Source organism: Somniosus microcephalus, chromosome 12 (genome assembly GCF_052327205.1).
Source record: "Somniosus microcephalus isolate GS21.2 chromosome 12, FLI_Smic_1.0, whole genome shotgun sequence".
NCBI lineage: Eukaryota > Metazoa > Chordata > Chondrichthyes > Squaliformes > Somniosidae > Somniosus > Somniosus microcephalus.
Genome location: NC_140998.1, coordinates 206,707,259 through 206,731,943, shown reverse-complemented (window position 1 = coordinate 206,731,943; position 24,685 = coordinate 206,707,259). Strand labels below are relative to the sequence as shown.

Sequence of the window (24,685 nt, the reverse complement as noted above, 5' to 3'; positions counted from 1 at the left end):
CTATCGCTGTGGCAGAACAACACATGACCAGAATGGTTGCTGGTTCAAAGACAAAGTGTGCAGACAGTGTGGAAAAGTAGGACACACAGCACGAGTCTGCAGGTCGGGAAAGAAAACTAGCAATAAGAAACCTACCAAAGAAAAGTACAAGAAGGTACATAAGATGACGGAGAATAGTTCAGACGAACAAAAGAGTGATAACGACTCCGAAAGCAGGGAACTGAGTTGTCTGAAACTACATAATGTGATCACAACGGAGGATCACCGAACCATTTGGGTCACTCTCAAGATAGCAGGAGTCCAGGTAAAGATGGAATTGGACACAGGATCAGCCCTAACAGTCATAAACTGATGGGACTACGAGCGGCTATTCTCACACATACCCTTGAGAGACACAAAAATTATTTTGAAGACGTACACGGGGCAAAAGGTCTACCCCAAAGGAAAAATAAGGGTGACCGTTATATATAACGGTAAGGAAACACCAAAACTAGACCTGTATGTATTGCAAGATGCAGGACCACCATTACTGGGACGTGAATGGATCCGGAAAATACAACTGCATTGGCATTCCATACAGGCACTGACTGTGGCTGACGAAAAGGATGACGACATCACACCTGGGCGACTGTCAAAGATCCTAACTGACGCGTAAGAAGTGTTCCAGCAAGGACTTGGAACACTAAAAGGCATGACAGCGACGATTAAAATTGAAGAAAACGCAAGCCCAAAATTTTTTAAGGCCAGACCGGTACCTTATGCGATCCGCCCAGCCGTCGAAGCAGAGCTGGAGAGTCTGGAACGTTCAGGTGTACTGTTCAAGGTAGACTGGAGCAAGTGGGCTACACCCATCGTCCCTGTGATGAAAAAGTCGTTGTGCAGCACGTCTGGGGAACCAAGGAAGGTTCGCATCTGTGGTGACTTTAAGGCAACAGTGAACCCGATCCTTCACACCGTACAATATCCACTTCCGCGGATTGAAGATATTTTCGCCTCGCTATCTGGAGGGCAATGCTTCACTAAGATTGATCTGGCCCAGGCGTATCTGCAAATGGAAGTAGAGGAAGCATCAAAAAAATACCTCACAATCAACACCCATAAAGGTCTCTACCAATACAACCGGCTGGTATTCGGGGTAGCATCAGCTCCGGCTAATTGGCAAAGGGCAATGGAACAAGTCCTGCAAGGGATCCCAGGGACCCAGTGTTATTTGGACGACATCCTGATCACGGGCGAAAATGACAGTGATCACCTTGCTAACCTGGAGCAGGTGCTCACTAGACTGCAGGAATATGGGCTCCGAGCTAACTGCCCCAAATGCGAGTTTTTTAGAAAACAGATCTCGTATTGTGGCCACGTTATCGATAAAGAGGGGTTACATAAGTCCCCAGAGAAGATTGAGGCAGTAGTCAAGGCTCCAGCACCAGAAAATGTGTCACAACTGAGGTCGTTCCTCGGGCTGGTAAACTACTACCATAAGTTCTTGCCAAATTTGTCTACAATACTACACCCACTGAACACCCTACTGCAAACTGGGGTGCCATGGAAGTGGAGTGACGAATGTAGACGAGCTTTTCAGAAGAGCAAAACACTAATCACATCGAAAGAGGTATTGGCCCATTACAGCCCAGCATTACCAATTCGGTTGGCATGTGATGCATCACCCTACGGCATTGGAGCGGTGCTGTCGCACAAATTCTCGGACGGCTCAGAGAGGCCAATAACCTTTGCGTCACGATCACTAACCTCAGCCGAGCGTAACTACGCCCAGATTGACAGGGAGGCCCTCAGCCTAGTGTGGGGAGTGAAAAAGTTCAATCACTATCTGCACGGGCAGAAATTCACCTTGCTGACGGATCACCAGCCTCTTGTCTCCATTTTTAATCCGAAGAATTGCGTTCCGGTGATGACTGCGCAATGACTACAAAGATGGCCACTCTTTCTAGGGGCGCACCACTATGAGATTGAATATAAGGGCACGAAACAGCATGGAAATGCTGATTGGCTATCACGCCTGCCACTGCCTACTGCGGAGGAAGCACCAGCAGTGGATCCTGTCGAAATATTCCATTCTACTATCGTTGAATACCTACCGGTAACTAACGCTTGTATCGAAAAGGAAACCCGAAATGACCCGACACTCTCTCGGGTAGATGATCTGACGGTGAAGGGATGGCCAGCACATGGCGACTCACTGTTGCCAGCATTCTCGACAAGGAGGGAACAGCTGTCAGTGTGCCGGTGGACCTTGATATGTGGACCCCGAGTGGTAATTCCACCCAAGTTAAGGGATAGAGTGCTCAATGAGCTTCATGAGGGTCATCTGGGAGGGGTAAAAATGAAAAGCTTAGCCAGGGCTTATGTGTGGTGGACGGGAATCGATAAACAAATCGAGGACATGACCAAGAGTTGCTCAGGATGCCAGAAAGTCCAAAATGCACCACCACAGGCCCCTCTACACCCATGGGAGTGGCCCTCATCTCCATGGCAACAGGTGCATATTGATTTTGCTGGTCCATTCTTTTGTGTATGTACCTTTAAGAGAATAACTGGTCTCAGACTGCAGTACCGGCAGTGACCACCCCTGTATAAAAGGCGCTAGTGAGCCTCTGTTGTTTCAGTTTCGCTATTGACTTCCATCAGTAAAGACTTATTTTGTTCCACTCTTGCTGTCCGTGTCTCAATCATTCACGGACGTAATACTGGCGACGAGCAGATACGAACCTCCCGACAGTCTGCACCACCTCCTGGGATCCATTCCTACAGCGAAGTGAGCAGAGGTCGAGGCCAGAAAGTAAGAGGCAGTAGAAACGGGCGTCGACCGTGGGCATCCGCCCTGTGTTGCGGAGTTGAAGATTGCTGGAGAAGCTGTCGGAAGCGGGGCCTGGTTCCTGTCGACGGTGCTTCAGCTAATCGGGCTGGTGGCAGGTAGTGCACTGATCCTTCCTGGGCTGCGGCGGTCGCGAACTCGAGCGGGTGGTTTGCAACGGGGCCGAGCAGCATTGTCGGGAAGAAGAGAGAGAGAGGGTGGAGCACACAGGGCGTGGCCGGTGCTACGAAGCCGGACTGCGTATAGACCCGCGAAGAGGGAGGCAAGAGTCCCACAGGGTTGTTCCATGACGGGAAAATAATAAAAAAAAAAAAATTAAACGCGCAAGAAACCGTGGAAAGCAGCGCTAACAACAGCGGGGAAGAAGGCAAAGCGCGGGAGGCACCATCTTAATCAGCGGGGAAGAAAGCAAAGCGTGGGAGGTGCCATTTTGTTAAATCGCGGAAGAAGGCAAAGCGCGGGAGGCGCCATTTTAGATTTGCAAGATGCCGAAGACTGGCTGTATCACTGCTTTTGATAATACAATAGAGGACTGGACCACGTATGTGGAAAGAGTCGAGGTATATTTTGAGGCAAACGAAATAGCGGAGGAGAAAAAGGCATCGATATTGCTAAACTTAATGGGCGCTAGAACGTACGGCCTATTGCGGGACCTGATTACTCCAGCCAAACCGAAGGAGAAGAGTTTTAACGAAATTGTTGCTGTCCTACAGGAAAACCTAAACCCTGCACCGCTGTTGATAGCAGAATGATTTAAATTCCACAGGAGAACTCAGCACAAAGATGAGAGCAATGCTGAGTATCTTACGGAACTACGCAAGCTATCAAAGCACTGCCAGTTCGGAGCAGGACTGGCAGATACCCTACGGGACAAATTTGTCTGTGGACTCCTAAGTGAAGGAACACAGAAGAAGTTACTCTCAGAGAAAGAGCTGACGCTAGATAAGGCTTTCAGCGTGGCAGTATCGTATGAAGCAGCAGCCAAGGGAGCTGCAGAAATTCAACAAAAAACACAGGAATACGGCACCCACGAAATGACACGGGGATTTGCAAAATGTTATCGCTGTGGCAGAACTAGCCATGACCCGAAGGACTGCTAGTCCAAAGACAAAATATGCAGGCAATGCGGGAAGATGGGACACATTGCACGAGTTTGCAGGTCTGGGAAGAAGACCAGCGACAACAAAAAGGCTACTAAGGAACCGTACAAGAAAGTACAAAAGATGACGGACAGTAGTTCCGAAGACCAGATGAGCGATAGTGAGTCCGGGAACAGGAGACTAAGCTGTCTCAAACTTCACAATGTAATCGCAAAAGAGGATCACCGAACCATTTGGGTCGCCCTCACGATAGCAGGGTCCCATGTTAAAATGGAATTGGATACAGGATCAGCGCTAACCGTCATGAATCGACGAGACTACGAGCGGCTATTTTCACACATACCCTTGAGAGAGACATCCATCGTCTTGATGACGTATACGGGGCAAAAAGTATACCCCAGAGGAAAAATAAGGGTGCCTGTCGAATACAACGGCAAGAAAATACGGATATTGTATCTCTACATACTGCCAAATGGTGGACCACCATTATTGGGACGGGAATGGATCAGGAAGATAAACTTAGATTGGCACTCCATTCATGCAATGACGGTGGACGGTAAAAAAGATGAAGACGTCACTCCTGGACGATTGTCAACAATCTTAGCGTACGCCAAAGAGGTATTTCAACAAGAACTGGGCACACTTAAAGGCGTAACCGCCTCGATAAAAATAGAAGAGAATGCAGTTCCCAAGTTTTTCAAAGCAAGACCGGTACCATATGCAATTCGCCCAGCCGTCGAGGCAGAGCTGGAGAATCTGGAGAAGGCGGGCGTGTTGTCTAAGGTCGACTGGAGCGAGTGGGCGACACCCATCATTCCTGTCATGAAGAAAACATTAAGCAATAAGTCCGGGGAGCCAAGGAAGATTCGCATCTGTGGGGATTTAAAGGTGACGGTGAACCCAGTCCTTCACACAGTACAATATCCTCTTCCAAGGATAGAAGACATCTTCGCCTCACTGTCTGGAGGGAAGCGTTTTACAAAAATTGACCTAGCACAAGCATATTTGCAGATGGAGGTTGAAGAGTCCTCTAGGAAGTATCTCGCGATAAACACTCACAAAGGTCTTTACCAGTATCATCGATTGGTATTCGGAGTAGCATCGGCTCCGGCGATATGGCAAAGAGCGATGGAACAAGTCCTGCAAGGGATTCCGGGGACTCAGTGTTACTTGGACGACATCCTTGTGACAGGTGAAGATGACAGTGAACACCTTAACAACCTAGAACAGGTGCTCACTAGACTACGGGAACATGGGCTGCGAGCCAACCGCCCCAAGTGCGAATTTTTTAAGGAACAGATATCGTATTGTGGCCACGTGATTGATGAAGAGGGGTTACATAAGTCCCCTGACAAAATTGATGCGGTTGTTAAGGCCCCAGTGCCTGAAAATGTGTCGCAACTGAGGTCATTCCTCGTGCTTTTCAGAAGAGTAAGGACTTAATCAATTCAAGGGAAGTATTGGCTCACTACAACCCGGCACTGCCGATCAGACTGGCATGTGATGCGTCCCCCTACGGCATTGGGGCGGTACTGTCACATAAATTCCTTGATGGTTTAGAGAGGCCGATAGCTTTTGCGTCACGCTCGTTAACTTCTGCCGAGCGTAACAACGCCCAGATTGACAGAGAGGCCCTCAGCCTAGTGTGGGGGGTGAAGAAGTTCAATCACTACCTGCACGGTCAAACATTTACTCTACTAACCAATCATCAACCTCTTGTCTCCATTTTCAACCCTCAGAAGGGCGTACCGATAATGACAGCACAACGGCTGCAGAGATGGTCCCTTTTACTAGGGGCACACCAATATGACATCGAGCACAAAGTAATTAACAGCATGGAAATGCTGATGGATTGTCACGCCTACCGTTGCCGACGGTGGAAGAAGAAGACCTTGCAGTGGATCCAATGGAGTTATTCCACTCGACCATAGTCGAATGTCTCCCTGTGACGAATGCAAACATAGAAAAGGAAACACGGAATGACCCGACACTATCACGGGTCTATGATTTAACGGTGAAGGGATGGCCAGCACATGGCGAACCACTGCTGCCAGCATTCTCGCCGAGAAGAGAACAGCTGTCAGTGTGCACAGGAACCTTGATGTGTGGATCCAGAGTAGTAATTCCACCTAAGTTGATGGATAGAGAACTCAATGAGCTTCATGAGGGTCATCTGGGTGGGGTAAAAATGAAGAACTTAGCCAGAGCCAAACATCCTCTTCCTCTCCTCAACCCTCAACTCTCCTCTCCCTCTCCTCAACCCTCAACTCTCCTCTCCCTCTCCTCAACCCTCAACTCTCCTCTCCCTCTCCTCAACCCTCAACCCTCCTCTCCCTCTCCTCAACCCCCAACTCTCCTCTCCCTCTCCTCAACCCTCAACTCTCCTCTCCCTCTCCTCAACCCTCAACTCTCCTCTCCCTCTCCTCAACCCCCAACTCTCCTCTCCCTCTCCTCAACCCTCAACTCTCCTCTCCCTCTCCTCAACCCTCAACTCTCCTCTCCCTCTCCTCAACCCCCAACTCTCCTCTCCCTCTCCTCAACCCCCAACTCTCCTCTCCCTCTCCTCAACCCCCAACTCTACTCCCCCTCTCCTCAACCCTCAACTCTCCTCTCCCTCTCCTCAACCCTCAACTCTCCTCTCCCTCTCCTCAACCCCCAACTCTCCTCTCCCTCTCCTCAACCCCCAACTCTCCTCTCCCTCTCCTCAACCCTCAACTCACCTCTCCCTCTCCTCAACCCTCAACTCTCCTCTCCCTCTCCTCAACCCCCAACTCTCCTCTCCCTCTCCTCAACCCTCAACTCTCCTCTCCCTCTCCTCAACCCTCAACTCACCTCTCTCTCTCCTCAACCCCCAACTCTACTCCCCCTCTCCTCAACCCTCAACTCTCCTCTCCCTCTCTTCAACCCCCATCTCCTCTCCCTCTCCTCAAACCCCATCTCCTCTCCCTCTCCTCAACCTTCAACTCTCCTCTCCCTCTCCTCAACCCTCAACTCTCCTCTCCCTCTCCTCAACCCCCAACTCTCCTCTCCCTCTCCTCAACCCCCAACTCACCTCTCCCTCTCCTCAACCCCCATCTCCTCTCCCTCTCCTCAACCCTCAACTCTCCTCTCCCTCTCCTCAACCCTCAACTCTCCTCTCCCTCTCCTCAACCCCCAACTCACCTCTCCCTCTCCTCAACCCCCATCTCCTCTCCCTCTCCTCAACCCTCAACTCTCCTCTCCCTCTCCTCAACCCTCAACTCTCCTCTCCCTCTCCTCAACCCCCAACTCACCTCTCCCTCTCCTCAACCCCCATCTCCTCTCCCTCTCCTCAACCCTCAACTCTCCTCTCCCTCTCCTCAACCCCCAACTCTCCTCTCCCTCTCCTCACCCCCCAACTCACCTCTCTCTCTCCTCAACCCCCAACTCTACTCCCCCTCTCCTGAAACCAACTCTCCTCCCCCTCTCCTCAACCCTCAACTTTACTCCCCCTCTCCTCAACCCACATTTCTCCTCCCCCTCCCCTGAACCCTCAACTCTCCTCCTTCTCTCCTCAACACCATCTCTCCTCCCCCTCCCCTGAACCATCAACTCTCCTCCCCCTCCCCTGAACCCTCAACTCTCCTCCCCCTCCCCTGAGCCCTCAACTCTCCTCCCCCTCTCCTGACCCCTCAACTCTCCCCGATATCTTCTGAACCCCGCAACACTACACCCCCTCTCGTGAAACACTACTCCCTTCTCCTGAACCCCTTATCAACCTCTCCTGAACCATTTCTCCCTGTCCTGAAACCTCTCTCCTGAACCCTTTCTCCTGAACCCCTTCTCGCTCTCCTGTGTGACTCTCTCTTTCTGTATCTGTCGCTCTCTCTTTCTGTATCTGTGTCTCTCTCTCTCTCTATCTGTCTCTCTCTCTTTCTATATCTGTCTCTCTCTTTCTGTATCTGTCTCTCTCTCTTTCTGTATCTGTGTCTCTCTCTCTCTGTATCTGTGTCTCTCTCTCTTACTGTATCTGTCGCTCTCTATTTCTGTATCTATGTCTCTCTTTGTATCTGTTGTCTACCTCTGTTTCTGTATCTGTTTTATACTCTCTCTCTCTCAGGCCTTAAAACAGTTCATTATCGGAGACATTACTTTCACTGCACAGTAAACCGGTTTATCAGAAAGTTTTGTTCATCTCGTTATCTGATGAAAATTCTCACATGACTGGGAAACACCCGAGCTTGTGCCGAGGGGCTGGTCCGAAGCTCAGAGAGAGATCGTCAGAATCAAATTGTCAGTTGGAGCCTGAGTGATGGTTAAAAATCTCCGATTTCCAGGAGTAGATCCAGAAAGATTCAGGGTAAAAACGACAGTGCCGAGAGTGGGGAGGAGTGGAGGAGAGTTTCTGGGTCCACACCGTCAGGAAGCAAGTTTCCCTGAAACAAGTGCACACGTTGAACACACCCTCTCCCACCCTCCCATCTCGATATGTTTAATCTTATCACAGCTCCTCCCCTCGCCCAGCTTTCTGGTCCTGGAGAATGAAACGCTGCCCTCGTGCCTGTTACATAGGAACAGGAGGAGGCCATTCAGCCCCTCGAGCCTGCTACATAGGAACAGGAGGAGGCCATTCAGCGCCTCGGGCCTGTTACATAGGGACAAGAGGGGGCCATTCAGCCCCTCGAGCCTGTTACACAGGAACAGGAGGAGGCCAGTCAGCCCTTCGAACCTGTTACATAGGCGCAGGAGGAGGTTCATTCAGCCCCTTGACCCTGTTGCATAGGAACAGGAGTAGGCCCATTCAGCCCCTCGATCCTGTTACATAGGAACAGGAGGAGGCCATTCAGCCCTTCGAGCCTGTTACATAGGCGCAGGAGGAGGTTCATTCAGCCCCTTGACCCTGTTGCATAGGAACAGGAGTAGGCCCATTCAGCCCCTTGACCCTGTTGCATAGGAACAGGAGTAGGCCATTCAGCCGCTCGAGCCTGTTACACAGGAACAGGAGGAGGCCAACCAGAACCTCGGGCCTGTTACATAGGTTCAGGAGAAGGCACATTCAAACCCTCGAGCCTGTTACACAGCAACAGGAAGAGGCCATTCAGCCCCTCGGGCCTGTTACACAGGAACAGGAGGAGGCCCATTCAGCCCCTCGGGCCTGTTACACAGGAATAGGAGGAGGCACATTCAAACCCTCGAACCTGTTACACAAGAACAGGAGGAGGCCCATTCAGCCACTCGGGCCTGTTACACAGGAACAGGAGGAGGCCATTCACCCCTCGAGCCTGTTACACAGGAACAGGAGGCGGCCATTCAGCCCTTCGAGCATGTTACATAGGAACAGGAGGGGGCTCATTCAGCCCCTTGTGCCTGTTACACAAGAATAGGAGGAGGCCCATTAAAACCCTCAAGCCTGTTACACAGGAACAGGAGGAGGCCCATTCAGCCCCTCGGGCCTGTTTCACAGTAACAGGAGGAGGCCATTCACCCCCTCGAGCCTATTACACAGGAAATGGAGGCGTCCATTCAGCCCTTCGAGCCTGTTACATAGGAACAGGAGGGGGCTCTTTCAGCTCCTCGAGCCTGTTACATAGGAACAGGAGGAGGCCGTTCAGACCCTCAAGGTTGTTACACAGGAACAGGATTTGGCCCATTCAGCTCCTCGAGCCTGTTACGTAGGAACAGGAGGAGGCCATTCAGACGCTCGAGTCTATTGCACAGGAACAGGAGGGGGCCATTCAGCCCCTCGATCCAGTTACACAGGAAAAGGAAGAGTCCCATTCAGCCCCTCGAGACTGTTACACAGGAAGAGGAGCAGGCCATTCAGCTCCACGAGCCTGTTACACAGGAACAGGAGGAGGCCGATCAGCCCCTCGGGCCATTTACATAGGAACAGGAATGAGCCCATTCAGGCCCTCGAGCCTGTTGCATCGGAACAGGAGGAGGCCATTCAGCTCCACGAGCCTGTTACACAGTAACAGGAGGAGGCCGTTCAGCCCCTCGGGCCATTTACATAGGAACAGGAATGAGCCCATTCAGGCCCTCGAGCCTGTTACATAGGAACAGGAGGAGGCCATTCAGAATATCGAGCCTGTTACATTGGAACAGAAGAAGGCCCATTTAGCTCCTCGAGCCGGTTACACATGAACAGGAGGATGACATTCAGCCCTTCGAGCCTGTTACACAGGAACAGGAGGAATCCGTTCAGCCACTTGGGCCATTTACATAGGAAAAGGAAGAGGCCCATTCAGGCCCTCGAGCCTGTTACATAGGAAGAGGAGGTGGCCATTCAGCCCCTCGAGCCGGTTGCATAGGGACAAGAGGAGGCCATTCAGCCCCTCGACCCAGTTACACAGGAACAGGAGGAGGCCCATTCGTCCCCTCGTGCCTGTTACACAGGAACAGGAGCAGGCCCATTCAGACCATCGAGCCTGTTACATAGATGCAGGAGGAGGTTCATTCAGCCCCTTGGGCCTGTAACACAGGAACAGGAGGAGGACAACCAGCCACTCGGGCCTGTTGGATAGGAACATGAGGAGACCATTCAAATCCTCGAGCCTGTTACACAGAAACAGGAGAAGGCCCAGTCAGCCCCTAAAGCCTGTTACACAGTAATAGGAGGAGGCCCATTCAGCCCCTTGGGCCTGTTACACAGGAACAGGAGGAGGCCATTCAGCACATCGAGTCTGTTACACAGGAACAGGAGGAGACCATTCAGCCCTTCGAACCTGATACATAGGAACAGGAGGAGGCTCATTCAGCTCCTCGAGGCTGTTACTTAGGAACAGGAGGAGGCCATTCAGACCCTCGAACCTGATACACAGGAACAGGAGTAGGCCCATTCAGACCCATGAGCCTGTAACATAGGAACAGGGTGAGACCCATTCAGCCCCTTAAGACTGTTACACAGGAAGAGGAAGAGGCCATTCAGCCCCTCAAGCCTGTTACACAGGAAGAGCAGGAGGCCCATTCAGCCCCTTGAGCCTGTGACACAGGAGCAGAAGGAGGCCTATTCAGCCCCTCGGGCCTGTTACACAGGAACAGGAGGAGACCATTCAGCACTTCGAGCCTGTTACATAGGAACAGGAGGGGGCTCATTCAGCTCCTCGAGCCTGTTACACAGGAAAAGCAAGAGGCCCATTCAGCCCCTTGAGCCTGTGACACAGGAATAGGAGGAGGCCATTCAGCCCCTCGAGAATGTTTCACAGGAAAGGGAGGAGGCCCATTTAGCCCCTCGAGACTGTTACATAGGAACAAGAGGAGGCCATTCAGCCTCTCGAGCCTCTTACACAGGAATAGGTGGAGGCCATTCAACCCTCGAGCCTGTTACATAGGAACAGGAGGAGGCCCATTCAGCCCCTCGAGCCTGTTAGACAGGAATAGGTGGAGGCCATTCAGCCCCTCGAGCCTGTTACACAGGAACAGGAGAAGGCCATTCAACCCTCGAGCCTGTTACATAGGAAAAGGAGGAGACGCATTCAGCCCCTCGAGACTGTTACACATGAACAGGAGGAAGCCATTCAGCACCTCGGGCCTGTTAAATAGGGACAAGAGGAGGCCATTCAGCCCCTCGACCCTGTTACACAGGAACAGGAGGAGGCCCAATCAGACCCTCGAGCCTGTTATACGGGAACAGGAGGTGGTCCATTCACCCCCTTGGGCATTTTACACAGGAACAGGAGTAGGCCCATTCAGCCCCTCGAGCCTGTTACACAGGAACAGGAAGAGGCCATTCAGCCCCTCGGGCCTGTTACACAGGAACAGGAGGAGGCCCATTCAGCCCCTTGGGCCTGTTACACAGGAACGGGAGGAGGCACATTCAAACCCTCGAGCCTGTTACACAAGAACAGGAGGAGGCCCATTGAGCCCCTCCGGCATGTTACACAGGAGCAGGAGGAGGCCATTCAGCCCCTCGAGCCTGTTACACAGGAACAGGAGGCGGCCATTCAGCCCTTCGAGCATGTTACATAGGAACAGGAGGGGGCTCATTTAGCTCCGAGCCTGTTACATAGGAACAGGTGGAGGCCGTTCAGACCCTCAACGATGTTACACAGGAACAGGATTTGGCCCATTCAGCTCCTCGAACCTGTTAAATAGGAACAGGAGGAGGCCATTCAGCCCTTCGAGCCTGTTACATAGGCGCAGGTGGAGGTTCATTCAGCCCCTTGACCCTGTTGCATAGGAACAGGAGTAGGCCATTCAGCCGCTCGAGCCTGTTACACAGGAACAGGAGGAGGCCAACCAGAACCTCGGGCCTGTTACATAGGTTCAGGAGAAGGCACATTCAAACCCTCGAGCCTGTTACACAGCAACAGGAAGAGGCCATTCAGCCCCTCGGGCCTGTTACACAGGAACAGGAGGAGGCCCATTCAGCCCCTCGGGCCTGTTACACAGGAACAGGAGGAGGCACATTCAAACCCTCGAGCCTGTTACACAAGAATAGGAGGAGGCCCATTCAGCCACTCGGGCCTGTTACACAGGAACAGGAGGAGGCCATTCAGCCCCTCGAGCCTGTTACACAGGAACAGGAGGCGGCCATTCCGCCCTTCGAGCATGTTACATAGGAACAGGAGGGGGCTCATTCAGCTCCTCGAGTCCGTTACATAGCAACAGGAGGAGGCCGTTCAGACCCTCAAGGCTGTTACACAGGAACAGGATTTGCCCCATTCAGCTCCTCGAGCCTGTTACTTAGGAACAGGAGGAGGCCATTCAGACCCTTGTGCCTGTTACACAAGAATAGGAGGAGGCCCATTCAGCCCCTCGAGACCGGTGCACTGGAACAGGAGGAGGCCCATTAAAACCCTCAAGCCTGTTACACAGGAACAGGAGGAGGCCCATTCAGCCCCTCGGGCCTGTTTCACAGTAACAGGAGGAGGCCATTCAACCCCTCGAGCCTATTACACAGGAAATGGAGGCGTCCATTCAGCCCTTCGAGCCTGTTACATAGGAACAGGAGGGGGCTCTTTCAGCTCCTCGAGCCTGTTACATAGGAACAGGAGGATGACATTCAGCCCTTCGAGCCTGTTACACAGGAACAGGAGGAATCCGTTCAGCCACTTGGGCCATTTACATAGGAAAAGGAAGAGGCCCATTCAGGCCCTCGAGCCTGTTACATAGGAACAGGAGGTGGCCATTCAGCCCCTCGAGCCTGTTACATAGGGACAAGAGGAGGCCATTCAGCCCCTCGACCCTGTTACACAGGAACAGGAGGAGGCCCATTCGTCCCCTCGTGCCTGTTACACAGGAACAGGAGCAGGCCCATTCAGACCATCGAGCCTGTTACATAGATGCAGGAGGAGGTTCATTCAGCCCTTTGGGCCTGTAACACAGGAACAGGAGGAGGACAACCAGCCACTCGGGCCTGTTGGATAGGAACATGAGGAGACCATTCAGATCCTCGAGCCTGTTACACAGAAACAGGAGGAGGCCCAGTCAGCCCCTAAAGCCTGTTACACAGTAATAGGAGGAGGCCCATTCAGACCCTTGGGCCTGTTACACAGGAACAAAAGAAGGCCATTCAGCACATCGAGTCTGTTACACAGGAACAGGAGGAGACCATTCAGCCCTTCGAACCTGAAACATAGGAACAGGAGGGGGCTCATTCAGCTCCTCGAGCCTGTTACTTAGGAACAGGAGGAGGCCATTCAGACCCTCGAACCTGATACACAGGAACAGGAGTAGGCCCATTCAGACCCATGAGCCTGTAACATAGGAACAGGGTGAGACCCATTCAGCCCCTTAAGACTGTTACACAGGAAGAGGAAGAGGCCATTCAGCCCCTCAAGCCTGTTACACAGGAAGAGCAGGAGGCCCATTCAGCCCCTTGAGCCTGTGACACAGGAGCAGAAGGAGGCCTATTCAGCCCCTCGGGCCTGTTACACAGGAACAGGAGGAGACCATTCAGCACTTCGAGCCTGTTACATAGGAACAGGAGGGGGCTCATTCAGCTCCTCGAGCCTGTTACACAGGAAAAGCAAGAGGCCCATTCAGCCCCTTGAGCCTGTGACACAGGAATAGGAGGAGGCCATTCAGCCCCTCGAGAATGTTTCACAGGAAAGGGAGGAGGCCCATTTAGCCCCTCGAGACTGTTACATAGGAACAAGAGGAGGCCATTCAGCCTCTCGAGCCTCTTACACAGGAATAGGTGGAGGCCATTCAACCCTCGAGCCTGTTACATAGGAACAGGAGGAGGCCCATTCAGCCCCTCGAGCCTGTTACGCAGGAACAGGAGAAGGCCATTCAACCCTCGAGCCTGTTACATAGGAAAAGGAGGAGACCCATTCAGCCCCTCGAGACTGTTACACATGAACAGGAGGAAGCCATTCAGCACCTCGGGCCTGTTAAATAGGGACAAGAGGAGGCCATTCAGCCCCTCGAGACTGTTACACAGGAACAGGAGGAGGCCCAATCAGACCCTCGAGCCTGTTATACGGGAACAGGAGGTGGTCCATTCACCCCCTTGGGCCTTTTACACAGGAACAGGAGTAGGCCCATTCAGCCCCTCGAGCCTGTTACACAGGAACAGGAGGAGGTCAACCAGCCTCTCGGGCCTGTTACATAGTTTCAGGAGGAGGCACATTCAAACCCTCGAGCCTGTTACACAGGAACAGGAAGAGGCCATTCAGCCCCTCGGGCCTGTTACACAGGAACAGGAGGAGGCCCATTCAGCCCCTTGGGCCTGTTACACAGGAACGGGAGGAGGCCCATTCAAACCCTCGAGCCTGTTACACAAGAACAGGAGGAGGCCCATTGAGCCCCTCCGGCATGTTACACAGGAGCAGGAGGAGGCCATTCAGCCCCTCGAGCCTGTTACACAGGAACAGGAGGCGGCCATTCAGCCCTTCGAGCATGTTACATAGGAACAGGAGGGGGCTCATTCAGCTCCGAGCCTGTTACATAGGAACAGGTGGAGGCCATTCAGACCCTCAACGATGTTACACAGGAACAGGATTTGGCCCATTCAGCTCCTCGAACCTGTTAAATAGGAACAGGAGGAGGCCATTCAGCCCTTCGAGCCTGTTACATAGGCGCAGGAGGAGGTTCATTCAGCCCCTTGACCCTGTTGCATAGGAACAGGAGTAGGCCATTCAGCCGCTCGAGCCTGTTACACAGGAACAGGAGGAGGCCAACCAGAACCTCGGGCCTGTTACATAGGTTCAGGAGAAGGCACATTCAAACCCTCGAGCCTGTTACACAGCAACAGGAAGAGGCCATTCAGCCCCTCGGGCCTGTTACACAGGAACAGGAGGATGCCCATTCAGCCCCTCGGGCCTGTTACACAGGAACAGGAGGAGGCACATTCAAACCCTCGAGCCTGTTACACAAGAATAGGAGGAGGCCCATTCAGCCACTCGGGCCTGTTGCACAGGAACAGGAGGAGGCCATTCAGCCCCTCGAGCCTGTTACACAGGAACAGGAGGCGGCCATTCCGCCCTTCGAGCATGTTACATAGGAACAGGAGGGGGCTCATTCAGCTCCTCGAGTCCGTTACATAGCAACAGGAGGAGGCTGTTCAGACCCTCAAGGCTGTTACACAGGAACAGGATTTGCCCCATTCAGCTCCTCGAGCCTGTTACTTAGGAACAGGAGGAGGCCATTCAGACCCTTGTGCCTGTTACACAAGAATAGGAGGAGGCCCATTCAGCCCCTCGAGACCGGTGCACTGGAACAGGAGGAGGCCCATTAAAACCCTCAAGCCTGTTACACAGGAACAGGCGGAGGCCCATTCAGCCCCTCGGGCCTGTTTCACAGTAACAGGAGGAGGCCATTCAACCCCTCGAGCCTATTACACAGGAAATGGAGGCGTCCATTCAGCCCTTCGAGCCTGTTACATAGGAACAGGAGGGGGCTCTTTCAGCTCCTCGAGCCTGTTACATAGGAACAGGAGGAGGCCGTTCAGACCCTCAAGGCTGTTACACAGGAACAGGATTTAGCACATTCAGCTCCTCGAGCCTGTTATGTAGGAACAGGAGGAGGCCATTCAGACACTCGAGTCTATTGCACAGGAACAGGAGGAGGCCAATCAGCCCCTCGATCCTGTTACACATGAAAAGGAGGATTCCCATTCAGCCCCTCGAGACTGTTACACAGGAAGAGGAGCAGGCCATTCAGCTCCACGAGCCTGTTACACAGGAACAGGAGGAGGCCAATCATTCCCTCGGGCCATTTACATAGGAACAGAAATGGGCCCATTCAGGCCCTCGAGCCTGTTGCATCGGAACAGGAGGAGGCCATTCAGCTCCACGAGCCTGTTACACAGTAAGAGGAGGAGGCCGTTCAGCCCCTCGGGCCATTTACATAGGAACAGGAAGGAGCCCATTCAGGCCCTCGAGCCTGTTGCATAGGAACAGGAGGAGGCCATTCAGCGTATCGAGCCTGTTACATAGGAACAGGAGGAGGCCATTCAGCACATCGAGCCTGTTACATAGGAACAGAAGAAGGCCCATTTAGCTCCTCGAGCCTGTTACACATGAACAGGAGGATGACATTCAGCCCTTCGAGCCTGTTACACAGGAACAGGAGGAATCCGTTCAGCCACTTGGGCCATTTACATAGGAAAAGGAAGAGGCCCATTCAGGCCCTCGAGCCTGTTACATAGGAAGAGGTGGAGGCCATTCAGCCCCTCGAGCCTGTTACACAGGGACAAGAGGAGGCCATTCAAACCCTCGACCCTGTTACACAGGAACAGGAGGAGGCCCATTCGTCCCCTCGTGCCTGTTACACAGGAACAGGAGCAGGCCCATTCAGACCATCGAGCCGGTTACATAGACGCAGGAGGAGGTTCATTCAGCCCCTTGGGCCTGTAACACAGGAACAGGAGGAGGACAACCAGCCACTCGGGCCTGTTGGATAGGAACATGAGGAGACCATTCAGATCCTCGAGCCTGTTACACAGAAACAGGAGGAGGCCCTGTGGTGTATGTAACCTGTTCCACCTTAAGAGAACGGTGGCATAGTGGTTAGCACTGTTGCCTCACAGCGCCAGAGACCCGGGTTCGAGTCCGACCTCGGGCGACTGTCTGTGTGGAGTTTGCACATTCTCCCCGTGTTTGCGTGGGTTTTCTCCGGGTGCTCCGGTTTCCTCCCACAGTCCAAAGATGTGCAGGTTAGGTTGATTGGCTATGATAAATTGACCCTTAGTGTTAGGGGGGTTAAATACGTGGGGTTACAGGGATAGGGTGGGATATGTGTTGGTGTAGGGGTTACGGGGATCGGGTGGGATATGTGTCGGTGCAGGCTCGATGGGCCGAAATGGCCTCTATCTGCACTGTGGGGTTTCTGTGATTTCTGTGAACTTAAGTCTGGTCCACCTTAAGATAGGTACTACTTTCTGTGGCTGCTGTATATGTAATACCGGTGGTGACCACACCGGTATATAAGCACAGTGTAATAATACTGTATTCAGTATAGTCCGACCTCCAACCAGTAAAGACCTGTTGAATTTACTCTTGTGGTCTGTGTAGTAATTCTCACTATAACACACAGACGTAACAGTGGCGACGAGTCTGATTCTTACCCTGCTGCAGTAATTTCCACGGTGACTTCGTCCACAGACAGGACGTCGAAGAGAGGTTTCCACCCTCATCACCTACGGGAAGACACGTCGAGCGGCAGGCATCGAGCAACCGGAGTGCAGAAGACATCCTGACCTCGAAGCCTCCATCAGCGACTGTCAGCTTCTTCTACTACCTCGTGGTGGGTAAGCCGGGCAGCGACGCGACAGAAAGTCAACCGCGTTGGCTGTACAGACGGGGCTGGGAAGACGGAGGAATAAGGGCGGTGAGGTCGATCGCGACCAGAGATAAGGGCCGGGCCGCTTTCGAGCGAGAGGCGCAGTGCGGGACATCGATCGCGACCGGAGATAAGGGCCGCATTCGGGCTAAAGGTGCAGCGTCTGGGGAAACTGAAGGCGCAAGAGCCGCGGTGAAGCGGAGACAGCGTCGGGGACGGGTGAAGACCGCTAAGCGCGGGAAAACCGCCATTTTGTGGGCGGAGGACGACGGCAAGAGCGGGAAGCCGCCATCTTAGATAACATTAAAAATCCGATAAATTGCTACGATGCCTAAACATGGGAACATTAATGCCTTCGACAGTGATATAGAAGACTGGGCTATGTATGTAGAACGCATACAAAACTATTGTAAGGCAAATAAAATTCCTGAGACAGATAAAGCACTAACATTACTAAACTTAATGGGTGCGAAGACATATGGGCAATTGAAACACCTGTTATCACCAGATGAACCGGCGGATAAGACGTTCGAACAGATTGTTACTGTCCTAAAAAATCATCTTAGCCCCACGCCGCTGATGCTAGCGGAACGATTTAAATTTTACGATAGAAGACAGCTGCAAAATGAAAGCAATGCTGAATATTTGATGGAATTACGTAAGCTAGCAAAATATTGTCAGTTTGGAACGGGACTGACAGAGGCACTTCGAGATAGATTTGTGTGTGGTTTATTTAAACAGGATACACAAAGGCGACTGCTCGAGGAGAATGAGCTGTCTCTCGAGAAGGCAGTCACTATGGCAGCAGCACACGAGGCCGCAGCGAGAGGCACGGCAGTAATGCAGCTATGGCCACCGGAACTCGGTACAAACAAATTGGGTTTGAGTTCTGTCAAATGTTATCATTGTGGAAAGACAATGCACGATCAGAACCAGTGTTGGTTTAAAAACCAAGAATGCAGAACGTGTGGCAGGCTTGGCCACATAGTTAAAGTATGCCGGTCAGGAAAGAAGACCAGCAATAAAAAGTCACCGCAAGGAAAATATGCAAAGGTACACAAGGTGACAAAGAACAGTTTGACTGAACAGAAGTCAGATTCAGACGCTAGCAGTAATGAACTGGATAGCTTAAGAATACACAACGTTGGTAAGGATACAGACCTCCAGACAATTTGGGTCACTCTTAAGATAGCAGGAGTCCAAGTAAAAATGGAATTGGACACTGGATCGGCATTGACGGTCATGAATAAGAAAGATTACAGAAGGTTATTCCAACATATTCCCTTACAGGATACGGAGATTATATTGAAAACGTACACGGGGCAAAGAGTGTACCCCATCGGAAAAATAGAGGTAGAAGTGGTCCACAAGGGCAAAGGAAGCCAAGTAATGGACTTATACGTGCTACCTGAAGGAGGTCCACCACTACTAGGATGGGAGTGGATTAGGAAAATGAATATGGACTGGCACTCCTTGAAAGCACTAACGGTAGATTCCGGGGAAACAGCTGTCAAACCTAAATGATTGTCCAGAATATTGGATGAGGCTAAAGAGGTGTTCCAGCCGGGACTGGGAACACTGAGAGGAATTACGGCAAACATCAAGATTGATGAACATGCACAACCAAAATTTTTTAAAGCCAGACCGGTACCCTATGCAATACGACCTGCGGTTGAAGCGGAGCTGGAAGCACTAGAACGTTCAGGGGAACTGTCTAAAGTAGATTGGAGTGAGTGGGCTATGCCCATTGTTCCCGTTATCAAACGTCCTGTGAACAATAAGCCAGGAGATCCAGGGAAGGTTCGCATCTGTGGAGATTTCAAGATCACCGTTAATCCGGTGCTTCACACGGTGCAGTATCTGCTTCCACGGATTGAGGATATTTTCGCTTCACTGTCTGGCGGGAAACACTTCACCAAGATAGACCTGGCGCAGGCGTACTTGCAGATGGAGGTTGAAGAAGAGTCACGCCAATACCTCACGATCAACACGCATCGAGGGTTGTACCGGTACAATAGGCTGGTTTTTGGTGTGGCATCGGCTCCAGCAATTTGGCAGAGGGCCATGGAGCAGGTATTACAGGGAATTCCAGGCACACAATGTTACCTGGACGACATTCTGATCACAGGTGATGGTGATGAACAGCATCTCGCTAACTTGGAACTGGTGCTCAACAGACTGAAAGAGTATGGACTTAGAGTAAATCGGCAGAAATGTGAGTTCTTCCAGAAGCGGATCTCGTACTGTGGTCATGTCATTGACCGGGAGGGGCTTCATAAGTCTCCTGACAAGATAGCGGCAGTTGTAAAGGCTCCCGCTCCGGAGAATGTCTCTCAGTTGAGGTCGTTTCTAGGATTAATTAACTACTACCATAAATTTCTGCCAAATCTATCCACGGTGCTGCATCCGTTGAACGCTCTTTTACAGAAAGGGGTACCATGGGACTGGGGCGAAAACTGTAAGAAGGCATTTCGCAAAAGCAAAGAATTGATCACCTCAGAGGAAGTGTTGGCTCACTTCAACCCGACACTGCCTATTCGGTTGGCTTGTGATGCTTCTCCATATGGTTTTGGGGCAGTACTCTCACATAAATTGCCAAATGGCACGGAAAGGCCAGTCGCGTTTGCATCCAGATCATTGACCTCCGCTGAGTGCAACTATGCGCAGATCGATAGGGAGGCCCTTAGCCTTGTATGGGGAGTGAAGAAGTTTAATCATTACCTACAGGGCCAAAAATTCACACTTCTGACGGACCATCAACCGTTGGTGTCCATTTTTAACCCTAAGAAGGGTGTTTCGGTGATGACAGCACAGTGTCTCCAGAGATGGTCTCTTTTCTTAGGGGCACATCAATATCAGATAGAATTCAAAGGTACGAAACAGCATGGCAATGCTGATGGCCTGTCGCGCCTGCCACTACCTGAAGATGAAGACACGACGGAAGTTGACCCTGTTGAGTTATTTCATTCGACCATTATCGACTGTTTACCTGTCACCAACGCAAGTATTGAAAGAGAAACCAGGAATGACCCGACACTGTCCAGAGTCTACGAGGTGACAGTGAAAGGATGGCCAACACGGGGTGATCCTCTGTTACCGGCATTCTCGGCAAGGCGAGACCAGCTGTCCGTCTGCCATGGTACTTTGATGTACGGGACAAGAGTGATTATTCCTCCCAAGTTAAGGGAAAGAGTTGTAAAAGAACTACATGAAGGTCATCTGGGGGGAGTTTAAATGAAAAGTCTTGCTTGGGCTTACGTATGGTGGCCGGGTATTGACCATCAGATTGAGGAGTTAATGATAAGCTGCGCTGGGTGTCAAAAAGTGCAAAATGCACCTCCGATCGCACCACTACACCCATGGGAATGGCCTTCAGCCCCATGGCAACACGTACACATTGACTTTGCTGGTCCATTCATGGACTCCATGTTCCTAATCGCGGTGGACGCACATTCCAAATGGCCAGAAGTCATCAAGATGAATACCACTACTTCAGAAAAGACAATTGCGGTGTTAAGAACAATATTCGCAAGGAACGGATTGCCAGAACAGATCTGTTCGGACAACGGACCACAGTTTGTATCGGAAGAATTCCAAAAATTCTTAAAGAAGAATGGAGTTAAACATTATACCTCTGCCCCATGTCATCCGGCGACAAACGGGTTGGCTGAAAGATTTGTCCAGACATTCAAAAAGGCTATTAAGGCCATGAATGATGATCAGATTCCGCTGCAACACAAGGTCGATAAGTTCCTGATGTCATATAGAAACACCGATCATGCCGTGACTAACCAAAGTCCTGCTATGATGTTTTATAACAGGAGGTTGCGGTCCAAGTTGGACTTGTTAAAACCAAATGTGCGGAGGGAAGTGGAAAACAAACAGTTTCGGCATATTAACAGCAAGACCACTCGAACTTTTGACGTAGGACAACCAGTGATGGCAAGGGGCTATGGAAACGACAAATGGCAGTCCGGAACAATCCGGGCCAGACAAGGACCTCTGATGTACACCGTAGATATTGGTCATAATGTGATAAGGCGTCATGCGGATCAATTGGTAGAGTCGAGAGCAAGGGTCGAACCCATGGTTGTGACAGAGACAGCTGTGGAAGACGTTCATGAACCTGAAGCATCTACCTCGGCCGAGAATGTATTTGATGATGATGACACCCAATACATTGGCAACCAACTAGAGGAGGCACCTCAACAACAAGAATCAGAGACCACTGAAAGGCGTTATCCAAGCCGAATCAGAAAGCCTCCTGAGAGACTGAACCTTTGAACTGTTATACCTGAAGTTATATATGTATATATGTTATGTTTATTTGGGGATATGACTGTTAAGCTAAAAAGGGAGGATTGTGGTGTATGTAACTTGTTCCACCTTAAGAGAACTTAAGCCTGGTCCACCTTAAGAAAGGTACTACTTTCTTTGGCTGCTGTATACGTAATACCGGTGGTGACCACACCGGTATATAAGCACAGTGTAATAATATTGTATTCAGTATAGTCCGACCTCCAACCAGTAAAGACCTGTTGAATTTACTCTTGTGGTCTGTGTAGTAATTCTCACTATAACACACAGACTTAACAGGCCCAGTCAGCCCCTAAAGCCTGTTACACAGTAAAAGGAGGAGGCCCATTCAGCCCCTTGGGCCTGTTACACAGGAACAGGAGGAGGCCATTCAGCACATCGAGCCTGTTACACAGGAACAGGAGAAGAACATTCAGCCCTTCGAACCTGATACATAGGAACAGGAGGGGACTCATTCAGCTCCTCGAGCCTGTTACTTAGGAACAGGAGGAGGCCATTCAGACCCTCGAACCTGTTACACAGGAACAGGAGTAGGCCCGTTCAGACCCATGAGCCTGTAACATAGGAACAGGGTGAGACCCATTCAGCCCCTTAAGACTGTTACACAGGAAGAGGAAGAGGCCATTCAGCCCCTCGAGCCTGTTACACAGGAAGAGCAGGAGGCCCATTCAGCCCCTTGAGCCTGTGACACAGGAGCAGAAGGAGGCCTATTCAGCCCCTCGGGCCTGTTACACAGGAACAGGAGGAGACCATTCAGCCCTTCGAGCCTGTTACATAGGAACAGGAGGGGGCTCATTCAGCTCCTCGAGCCTGTTACACAGGAAAAGCAAGAGGCCCATTCAGCCCCTTGAGCCTGTGACACAGGAACAGGAGGAGGCCATTCAGCCCCTCGAGACTGTTACATAGGAACAGGAGGAGGCCATTCAGCCTCTCGAGCCTCTTACACAGGAATAGGTGGAGGCCATTCAGCCCCTCGAGCCTGTTACATAGGAACAGGAGGAGGCCCATTCAGCCCCTTCAGCCTGTTACACAGGAACAGGAGGAGGCCATTCAGCCCCTCGAGCCTGTTACACAGGAACAGGAGAAGGCCATTCAGCCCCTCGAGCCTGTTACACAGGAACAGGAGAAGGCCATTCTGCCACACGAGCCTGTTACATAGGAAAGGAGGAGACCCATTCAGCCCCTCGAGACTGTTACACATGAACAGGAGGAAGCCGTTCAGCCCCTCAAGCCATTTACATAGCAACAGGAAGAGGCCGTTCAGGCCCTTGAGCCTTTTACATAGGAACAGAAGGAGGCCCATTCAGCCTCTCGAGCCTGTAACACAGGAACAGGAGGAGGCACATTCAGCCTCTCGAGCCTGTTACACAGGAAAAGCAGGAGGCCCATTCAGCCCCTTGAGCCTGTGACACAGGAACAGGAGGAGGCCATTCAGCCCCTCGGGCCTGTTACACAGGAACAGGAGGCGACCATTCAGCCTTCGAACCTGTTACATAGGAACATGAGGGGGCTCATTCAGCTCCTCGAGCCTGTTACATAGGAACAGGAGCAGGCCAGTCAGACCCTCGAACCTGTTGCACAGGAATAGGAGGAGGCCCATTCAGACCCATGAGCCTGTGGCACAGGAACAGGAGGAGGCAATTCAGCCACTTGAGACTGTTACACAGGAACAGGAGGAGGCCCATTCAGACCTTCGGGCCTGTAACACAGGAACAGGAGGATGACACTCAGCCCCTTGAGCCTGTTACACAGGAACAGGAGTAGGCCCATTCAAACCCTCGAGCCTGTTACATGAGCGCAGGAGCAGGTTCATTCAGCCCCTTGGGCCTGTTACACAGGAACTGGATGAGGCCAACCAGCCACTCGGGCCTGTTGGATAGGTACATCAGGAGACCATTCAGACCCTCGAGCCTGTTATATATTAACAGGAGGAGGCCATTCAGCCACTCGAGCCTGTTACATAGGAACAGGAGGAGGCCATTCAGCCTCTCGAGCCCGTTACACAGGAACAGCAAGCTGCCATTCAGCCCCCTCGAGCCTGTTACATAGGAACAGGAGGAGGCCATTCAGCCTCTCGAGCCTGTTACACAGGAACAGCAAGCTACCATTCAGCCATTCAAGCCTGTTACATAGGAACAGGAGGAGGCCATTCAGCCTCTCGAGCCTGTTACACAGGAACAGCAAGCTGCCATTCAGCCATTCAAGCCTGTTACATAGGAACAGGAGGAGGCCATTCAGCCACTCGAGCCTGTTATATTGGCAAAGGAAGAGGCCATTCAGCCCTTTGAGCCTGTTACATAGGAACAGGAGGAGCCCATTCAGCCCCTCGAGCCTGTTAAATATGAACAGGAGGAGGCCACACAGCCTCTCGAGCCTGTTACCTAAATAGAGGAGATGGACAATTCGGACCCTCAAGGCTGTTACATTAGGAACTGGAGGAGACCATCCAGCCCCTCGGGCCTGTTACCATAGGAACAGGAGGAGGCTAATTAGCCCCTTAAGCCTGTTGCACAGAAACAGGAGAAGGCCATTCAGCCCCTCGCGCCCGTTACACGGGAACAGGAGGAGGCCATTCAGCCCCTCGAGCCTGTTACACAAGAAAAGGAGGAGACCGTTCGGTCCCTCGAGCCTATTACATAGGAATATGAGGAGGCCTTTCAGCCACTTGAGCCTGTTACAGAGGAGCAGGAAGAGGCCCATTCAGCCCATCGAGCCTGTTGCACAGGAATAGGAGGTGGCCATTCAGCCCCTT

General features: G+C 51.8%; 2 pseudogenes; both read left to right on the top strand.

Moving 5' to 3' along the window:
* Positions 1-8,200: 8,200 nt before the first annotated feature.
* LOC147109967 (uncharacterized) lies at positions 8,201-10,624 on the top strand (annotated as a pseudogene).
* Positions 10,625-11,386: 762 nt separating this feature from the next.
* On the top strand, positions 11,387-24,150 carry LOC147109966 (uncharacterized; annotated as a pseudogene).
* Positions 24,151-24,685: the final 535 nt, after the last annotated feature.